Here is a 10,266-nt window from a genome sequence, read left to right as displayed (position 1 = left end):
GGTCATGGTTCAGTCCATTCTTGTACTGAAGAAGAATGACTGGATGTCCTCACTAGTTCTGTAGAATGTGTACTCCCACATAAAAATGGACAGACATTCCAGGAAGAATCTTCACTTCCAGTTGGGAGCCAGTCATTTCCAGTTCAGAGCTCTATCCTTTGGTCTCACCACAGCCCCCCTCCCCAGATATTTACCAAGTACATGGCAGTAATGACAGCTCATATATGACTGCAGGGTTTCTGGATATTCCCATAGTTAGATGACTGTCTCATCACCTCCTCTACCAAGAGTCTACTCATTCAGGCCAGAGATCTCTTCTGCCACTGTGTACAGACTTTGGGATTACAGTGAATCTAACAAAACCTAAGCCACAGCCAGTTTGGTTACTAGAGTTTATCAGAGCACTTCTGGACACAAAACTTCAGAATGCAAGACTCCCTCAGGAAGAGTTACATCACTTCACCAGCAGGCCCAGGACATTTTATCCTTCCAGGAGCCACCAGCAAAACTAATTATTCGCCTTCTGAGCTACATGGCAGACTCTGTCACACTATTTCCCTTAGCCAGGTTCTACATGCACATACTTCGGTGGACTCTGGCAGTTCATTGGTTTATCACAAAACAACCCATGCCTTTTCAAGTGTCACTAAAGAATATTTGCACAGCACACATACAGTGGTGGCTGGACTCTCTACATATTCTACAAGGTCCTTTCATTCTTCCTTCCTCCTGAGCCACAGTAACCACAAATGCTTCCCAACTGGGGGGGGGGGGGGGGCATTATCTGGGAAAGACAGTCCAAGGCACGCGGTTCCAAACAAAGGCCACTCTACTACTCAGTGTATTGGAGATACGATCAGTTCTTTTAACATTGCAGACTTTTCAGAACTGTCTCCCTTTAGTCCAAGGCACGCGGATCCAAACAAAGGCCACTCTACTACTTGGTGTATTGGAGATAAGATCAGTTCTTTTAACATTGCAGACTTTTCAGAACTGTCTCCCCTTAGTGGTGATTTCTATCCAGACAGAGAGACGGACAACATGGCAGTTGTTTGGTACATCAGGAACATGGGAGGAATGAGATTGTATCCATTGTGCTGAGAGGCCATGAGAGTATGGCAATGAGTGATATCTTCTCGCTACTTTCTAATAGCAGTGCACATCTTGGGGAATTCCATTATCTTTGCAGACAGGTTGAGCAGGTCTGTTCTACTCCCTCAAAGGTGGTCAGTCAATTCATTAGTAATGGAATGGATTTTTGCTTTTCAGCCGTTGTGGCTGACCTTGTTGCAACATCTTTGCCTTTCCACAGAACACCAAATGTAGCAAGTTCTTTGCACAAATTCCCCAAGTAGAGGAGTCTCCCAGGGATGCTCTAATGCACTCTTAATCCCTGGGACTTCTTTATGTCTTTCCTCCAGCACTCCCAGTTCCAAAATTTCTACAGAAAGCATCTGCAGTGAAAGTCACAGTCATCTTCCTAACCCCTTATTTGTGTAGACAAGTGTGGTTTCCCTTTCTCTGGCCTCATTCAATTCACCCTCCCTGAGTGCTGGTCTTTGACCCAGATCTAATTTGTCACCTGTTGGGGGTCATTGAACCATTGAATTAAGTCCCACAAACTGATCGCATGGTTTCTCCAATTCTAGTGATGATTTGACCTTCCAGGTTTTCATCTTCATTTGTCCACATATTGTCCTCTTCGTAAAAACCCTATACTAGGAAAATTTACAAAAGCAAATGGAAAGGATATTCTGCTTGGGTGACGGAAAATAATGATGTCTTCTTTCCTCCTGTTCCAGCAATTTTGGACTTTCTCGCCCATCTTTTTTATTGTGGAGCCAGCTACTCCACCATTAAAGTATGGCTAGTTGCCATATCCTCTTCACATGAGTAAAAATCACATGCCCATAGCATCTATTAGATTATTCAAGGCTTTCCCTAAAGGATGTTTTCTACACCCACCGCTTAGAGATCCAGTTCTTCCCTGGGGTATTACAGCTTTACTACAAGTATTGATTGGTTTCCCCATTTGAACCTTCTGCTAGGGCTAACCTAAAGTTTTCATCATGGAAGACCTTATATGTGTTTGCTGTCACTTTTGCCAGGAGAATTTCAGTGCTGCACACTTTGTCCTCAAAACTTCCTTACCTGATATTTCACAAAGACATAGTGTATCTGCAAACTGACCCCTCTTTTCTCTCTAAGGTGGCTTCTAAATCATCTGTTAATCAGACCATAAATCTTCCAGTGTTCTCTCCAAATTTTTCAAACAAGGATGAATATCCATTAAATTTGCTAGATATTCATTGTCATTTGTGTTTTACTTATTGGACAAACCACCTTCAGAGAATCTGACCAATTATTTGTATCCTTTTCTACTGCTAAATTGGGGGAAGGAATATCGACAGTCATCCTCTCATGCTAGTTGTCTGTGTGCATGTCTTGTGTCTCTCAAGAAAAATGTTTGTCACTTCCTACAACTCCAAAAGCACATTCCACTAGATATGTGGGTTCCTTTACAACCTCCTTTTCTAGTATACCAGTTGACGTCATTTGTGCTGCAGCTATCTGGTGTAAGGTTTATACTTTCATCTCACACTACAAATTGGATATACAGTCCAGATTTAGAGTCCCTTCTCATTCAGCTGTTATCCAGAATATCCTTCCACAAGTCCACCCAAGTGATGAAGTAGCTGGGTCTCTGTCCCATACATTGAGGAATGGAAGGGAAAGACATCAGATACTAAAGTTATGTACTAAATCTGTGTTGACTGTTTCCATCCTTTAACTACCTTCCCACCATTCCCCTTCCTTCTTTTTTGCATAACGTCTCACATTGTTATACTAGGATGATTCTACCTGACCTAGCCTTGGCTCTTAGAGGTTGTCTCTCTCTCTCTCTCTCTCTCTCTCTCCAGGCTGGCAGCAGTTAAGTCAGATAGTTTTCTGGCTATTATCTTCTTTATTTTTCTAAATTTCTGTTGGTAACATACTCTCTCTACACAAGGATTTTGGGCAAGGGGAGAAGCCTGAACACTGGATCCGAATCTTAGAAGTGGCCAAAGTCAAATCTGAAATTCATACGTCGGGGAAGGATGGAAACACACAACACAGATCTATTGTTATGGTGAATGCATAACTTTCATTTCTTGAAGTAGTTGTCAGTCTAGAAGAATCATATTCAGTGATTTTAAAAAGTAAACATTTTTACTTGTGAAACAAATGAAAATGTTTACTTTAAAAACTGTGAATGTGATCTTTCTGGCTTGGAAAATAAAGTAGCGACTCTTGCTTCATTTAAAGATAATTTTTGTGTTATTTTTCCACTGATTTTTTAGGTTTATATGCATTTTGTCACACACACACACACACACACTTCTAGGTTTGACTAGGTATTGTCTACCAGTCTTTATTTAGCATTTGCTAGTTTTCACAGAACACTGCCACTAAAGCACTTACACTTTCCTCACCCTTAGTTTGGGAGCATAATCCTGATACTCTGTCACACTTTTGGAACTGCCTATTCTCAGGCCATAAGAGAGAGAGAGAAACACACATACACACACAAACACAAACTGAAGTTGTATTTTTCAAGTTCACCATCTCATAACTTTGGGGAAAATAAGTCACCAAAATAGAGTGGAGCAGTCATGGGCAGTCACTTCTTACATACTAAGTGAGCAAATGATTTCTGAGATTGCATGATACAGCAACGCATGGATAGACCTTGGATTTTTATGACATGATGTTGCTATCCTGTGCAATGCTAATCTGTTTCTTTCAGACTGCCATTATTATGTATCCCTAAAGTGATGCTTATGTGAATACTGTTATAGAAGACAGAATCTTTATCTGAAATCTATATTACCACAAGACGTAAAGGACTGCCTTAGTTTCTGGTGCACAGTCGTATTCTTTTAGATCCTCTTTGCTTTTCTTTTAGTGTGGTTACTAATTATTACATGCTTAGCATTACCTATCTTAACGTCTTTTGCCTCTTGCTTGGCTACTTTTTTCACCACATCAGACCTTTCTTCAGAATGTACTCCTCAGTAGATTCTGCACAGCTTCCAAATTAGTCTTGTCCTGTCTGGGAAGATGTCAGAGTCTAGACTCCCATCTTTCTTATGTCTCTCTTTCCATTATTGCTTATGGTGTTACATGGTTGTTGAACCATTCTGTAAGTTTTAATTTAGTGCTCCTGGTCTGGAGACCTCATCAAGGGTGTTCCTTTTGTTAAGAAAATGGCTAACACTTTATTTTCCTGCTCTCCTCTTTTCTGAAGTTAGTGTGTAAGAATTGAAGAATTTTTAGTTTTCTTAAGCATTTCAGATTTGCCTAGCTTGTTTCTTTTGTAAAGTTCAGTCAGATTGCAAAGTTAATTACTTGACGATAATTTTTCTTCTTCACTAGGTAACCAACATAATCTGTTTTGTCATGATGCTGAACTATATATCATCTGCCATTTTATTGAAATAAATGAAGTTACTGATTTTGGATGTTGTTCTCAGACACTAAATGAATCAATTTGTTGAATTTAAACTTTCTCTCTTAAATGGTCCTGCTCATACTGCTCTAGTCACCCCTCTGTATTTTATAAAACTTATCCTAAACCACAGCTCTGATATTGTCAATTTTTCATGTCGTCCTTGCATATCGGGCCAGATCGGATCCGACTTGGCCATTACTAAACTCATGGCAACCAAAAAAGCTCTTGAATACCTCCCCCTTATCCACAGTACATCTCTCCCTCCCACCTCAGATTTCATTTGCCGCTTCATGAAGACGTAGTCCGACCGCCTAGCTCTTGGATTGTCAGGTTACATTAGTAAGATATTTTTTTGCAATCTACCTATTTCTTGTCATTTTTTTGAATATTTAGTTCGGTCTAGCTCCCCCTCATCTCTGAAAACATTTTTTCTACAGTAACCATTTTTTTTTTAATTAGGTTACTTTCTCTCTCTCCCTTTTTTCTTGCTAGTAACCAATTTTTATAGGTGACAACTCTCCCCTTTTACCTTTAGAGGTATTCTTAACTACTCTTGTTAGTAGTCCCCCCCCCCCGTTTAAAAAAAAAAGTTTTTTTTTTACCCTTTCTCTGTCCTTTGGTGCGTCTGTTAGTAGCATGTGTGTGTGTGTGTGTGTGTGTGTGTGTGTGTGTGTGTGTGTGTGTGTGTGTGTTTGTTCTCTCTTTCTCCGTCTCCTTTTTGTTGACTTCATGGCAGAGAAACAGGATAAGCCACCTGGGTTTAAAAAATGCACAAAGTGCAGCCATAAAATTCCCATTAGCAACTCGCACTTGCTGTTTAGGGCTCTTATAGGGGCTCTTGTTCACCTACAAGAAGATTATTCATTATTTATTTTACATTTGTTTGACTGGATTTGTTCAGCTGAGCTCATTGCCCTTTTCACTGGAAGCCGTGGGAGAAATGCTCCACAAATTAATATAAAGTTTTAAATGAACATAGGAATTATAGACAAAGCAATAACATTTTCAAGTTGGAACAGTAATAGCATAAAACTTATTTACGTTGTTAGAGTTGACATTTAGCTTAAGATTTGTGCAGGAAACAGAATGCGAAGTTTGTAAGTACAGTCAAGGTATTTATAGTTAGTAAGAATCATACAAGTAATATATCAGTAGAAGTATTAAGACTGGCTGACAGGTAATTACCTGGATAAAATGAATAATAGCGATAAGACATTACTGAAGTTAAGACCAGTGAGGTCAGAACAGTGATCTTCATAGGTGAGGAAAATAGTTTATGAAGGGTGAATACAGTGGCATGACCAGCAACGTTTTAGTCTTTTGGTGGCTGATTTAAATTCTTTGAGTTGTTTAAGTGATCTAATTTGCAATAGAACCTTGTTCCATGAAATGGAAGGGAAGTAGCTGTAGAGGTTTTGACGAGTTTTGCCCTTGCGTTTATAGGTTTGTAGTTGGGCTTGGTCTGAGCTTCAGAGAGTCCTATAAGGAGTGTAGGAGGAGATAAGAGGAGACAAGTTGGGACAGAAAGATGGTTGGTATAAGATAGTGGATAATCTGAAGCTGAGAGGAGAAGCTGGTGAAGTAATTCTAGCCAGTCTAAATGTTTCTAAAAGAGAAACGGTGATGAGATCTATAGCTTTGATTTGTGGCAAATCTGGTGACTTTTGTTATAGGTTGTTTTTAGCTCAGTTTGGAGAGAGGTTTGGAGGTTGGTGAGGATCTGAGAGCTATACAGTAGACTTGATAGGAGATATGCATAAGACAGGGAGACTTTGGCTTTGTTGGATATGATCTTTTTATCTCTGTATAAAAGGCCAAGTTTGTGATGAGTTTTCTTAATACAATTATTAGCATGCAAATCAGATTTCAGCTGGTCATCTATCATGACCCCTAGAAGTTTTGTATTGGGTTCAGCTATAATAGGTGTTTTATTCAGAGAACAGATAGCAAAAGTGGATTTAAGGTGGTTTATGTTTAAATGTAAAAGTTTTTTTTTTTAGGATTCAGAATTAGCTGATTGTTAGCCAGGTTTCAACAGATTTAAAGAATTTCTGAGTGATAGATTTTTAAATCATTGAGAGTGTCTGCAGTGGTGATGACTCTAGAGTCATCTGCATACTGGATGAGGGATGACTGAGAGCAGGAGGTATAGAGTAGATTAGTAAATATATTGAAGAGTAACCAGGGGACCAAGAATAGATCCTTGGGGAGCACCTATTTTGATAGGAAGGGGAGAGAGCAGAGAGCCATTTTATTGATTGTAGTCTGTCTGTGAGGTGACTAGCAAACCAGACAATGGTAGAATTGGAGAAGTTAAGGTTATAGAGTTTGTCCAGAAGAAAGGAGTGACAGACTGTATCAAATGCTTTAGCGAGATCTAGGAATAAACATGATACTAGTTTATTCTCTCTGGATAGCGAAATAGTGTTAATGAAGGATAGAAGGGCAGTAGTGGTGCTATGTTTTGGACAAAAGCCATGTTGTGTGGAGGTAAGCAGATTGTTTTGAAGCAAGTGTTCCATGACTTGCTTCTGTATGCATTTTTTAATATTTTTGAGAGAGGAGATGGGATGACTATAGGTCTGAAATTGGAGATTTCTATGGAGTTCCCTCCTTTGTGTATAGGTAGAGTATAGAATTCTTTCCAGATAGAGGGTACTTTTAATTCAGAATGGTTTATCAGTACCGAGCCCGTTCAACCAGAAGCCTTACTGAAGATGATGCCAAGTGTATGGTACACAAGATCTTGTGGGTGCAGGGCATTACTAAGTCCCCCTCGGCCTTGACCCACATGGTTCTAGGTCTATCCAAGCCATCTACTTCCCCCACTTACTCCTCCTCCAACTTTGGAGCAAGTTTCAAAGCCTTCGGATCTGATATGCCCAGTGCCTTTCAGTTTGGATCTGAAGATGTCTCTTTCTTTGGATCAGACCTTCGCTCAGGGCTCTTAGGCCTTTTCAAAGCTATAGAGCTGCTGAAGCTGTAGTGAACCTCGCGGTCCATGAGTGCACTCAACTCCCAGACTGACAGAGCAGTTGATGTGCCTTGGGACTTCTGTGCAGGTGAGCTCAGCTCTGACTTCTACCCTGGGCTGTATTCTTGGCTGGAGGAGGCCCTAACCTGCAAGCATGGCTTGTCAGAGCTGGAGTAGTCCTTCACTCAGGAACATTAAGCCTTTGGGACTTTAGAGAGGGCTATAGTTGCCCCCACATCTAAAAGGTCATCTGCCCCCTTGGATCCTCAATCCCATCAAGATTCCCTGCACACTGCTTCTGACCAGGGTGTTCCACTGGGACAGTGGGACCTCTGGTGCCAGGATACCCATCAGGGTGCCCCTGCCTCTTCTGATACCTCCCCAAAGTACCCCACTGAAGAGATCCCTTGGAAGAGTCTTTGTAAGAGGAAGAATTTGGACTCCACGGAGGAGTCTGCCATGGAAGACACTGATCTCGATGAGGGAGAAGGATCCCCACAGTCATCTCCTGTGGATGTTTCCTTCAGGTAGATTCTGAAACAGAAAGGTGTCTGGCAGTCCAGTAATCTTTCATCTGAGGAGACTGTGTACCTGGCAGCTATTGGTTCCCGACCATCTACTTCCTGGGTGACTTCTCCCACTGATGAGCTCATAGCTTTGATCTCTTGGCAGGATTGGGAGACCCGGAGACCGAAGAAAATAATTATTGCCCCATTTGATATGGCCTTCCAGACGAAAGGAGTTGCAGTAGATGCCATGGTTGTAGTGGAAACGACCAGGATGGAACTTTCAGAGGAGAGTTCCACTATTCATCATCCTAATAAGGATTCCAAGGCAATGGATAGATGCGGGAAGTGAGTTTTCTCTTCAGTGCCCTTTGCGTTGCGATCACTGAACTACCTCTTCATTTCCCATGTTGCAAAGGGATCTGATCAAGGAACTATCAAATACCCTTGAAGGAGCAGTAGCTGAGGGAGCACAAGAAAAGGAAGCTTCCCAGTTAGGGACCCTACATTCTGTAGCCAACTCTGCTATGAGGCTCATCGCGCATAAAGCCAAAGGAACAAGTAGACTGGTGGATTCTGGCATCTCTGTGAGGAGGCATACCTGGATGCGCCTATGCGATTTTGCGGTGCCTTTTAAGTAATTTTTTGTCAACGTCCCGTTTGACGGCTCATCACTTTTTGGCCCCAAAGTCAAAGATACACTATCCAGGTATGAGAAAGAAAGTAAGATCCTTTCTGCCATGGGCATACATTTTTCTGCCCCTCAGAGACCCTACCCTAAAGGTCAGAGAGGTGGTGGAAAAATGTGGTTCAAGGGGGGGGGGTGGGACAATAATGGAAGAGGCAGAGCACACCAGCAGAACCAAGGGTCCTGAGAGTCTTTCTTTGGGAAACATTTACAGTGCTCCTGAAAGGAGGCCCAATTGTAAACCTCTGCAGGCAATCAGGGGTTGACTATCCCTGCACTGGAGAGCCTGGCAAAAGATAACTTCCGATTTATAGGTGCAGAGGATAATATCCAGGGGTTACCAAATTCATTTTTCTCAACAGCACCACCCCAAAACAGGAAAATCACAGACATCCCAACCAGTCAAAGGAATAAAGCAGTCATTCAAATTCGAAAACTGCTGGAAAAAGTCATCCAAGAGATCCCCCAAAACCAGAGAGGATTTGGAACTTGCTCAAGGTTCTTTTTAGTTCCAAAGAAAATGGGACTGGGAGACCAGTTCTGGATTTCACCAGATTAAACAAGTCAGTTTGATGCCACAAGTTCCAAATGGGCATGGTTCAGTCCGTACTTCCTTTCCTGGAACAAGATGATTGGATGTGCTGTATAGATCTTCAAGATGTATGCTGTAATATAAAAATGGACAGATGCTCCAGAAGACACGTACACATCTGGTTGGGAGCCAGTCATTACCAGTTGAGACCACTGCCCTTTAGTCTCACTAATGCCCCCTGAGTGTTAACCAAATGTATGGCAGTGGTTGTGGCTCATCTGAGATGACAAGGATTCTGGGTGTTTTCTTATTTAGACAACTGGCTCATGTCCGCCACAACCAGGCATCTACTGATCTATGCAAGACTCTATTCTTCAAATCTGCACAGAACTAGGCATAACAATAAATTACCAAAAATCACACCTAGACTTCCCAAACACTAGAGTTCATAGGAGCTGGAGACCACTCAAATGATTGTGAAACTTCCTCCCTCCAGAGTGTTAACAATCAGGTGTCAAACACACAGATTAATCTGAAACAAGAAGATAGCTGCTTGTCATGTTCTACAGGCTTTAGGATCAATGGCAGTGGCAATAGTGTTTGTTCTGTTAGCCAGATTTGACATATGGATACTATAATGGCTTCTAGCTGCCCAGTGGTCAGTTATCCCATCAACCGAGGTCTCACCAAATTCTCATAACAGACACATGCAAAAGGACCATCTCATGGTGGGTTCAGGCAGAACAGTTGATACAAGGTCGACCCTTTGTTTTCCCACAACCACAGGCCACGGTGACCACGGATGCTTCCCAGATGGGGTAGGGGGCATTATCTGGGGAAAATAGTCCAAGGAACCTGGTCTGCAGATAAGGCCAATCTGCACATAAACATCCTGGAGATTGAGGGCAGTGCTTCTGGTGCTGCAAGCATTCCAGACTGCTCTTTCTGTGGGAACAGTGGAGAGTCAATCAGACAACATGTCAGTGGTCTGGTACGGAAACGAGCAAGGAGGAACCAGATCATATCCCCTGTGTTGAGAAGAATTCAGACTGTGGCAGTGCGTGATCTCATCCA

Source organism: Protopterus annectens, chromosome 9.part0 (genome assembly GCF_019279795.1).
Source record: "Protopterus annectens isolate FY-2018-M chromosome 9.part0, PAN1.0, whole genome shotgun sequence".
NCBI lineage: Eukaryota > Metazoa > Chordata > Ceratodontiformes > Protopteridae > Protopterus > Protopterus annectens.
This window is presented reverse-complemented; position numbering follows the sequence as displayed.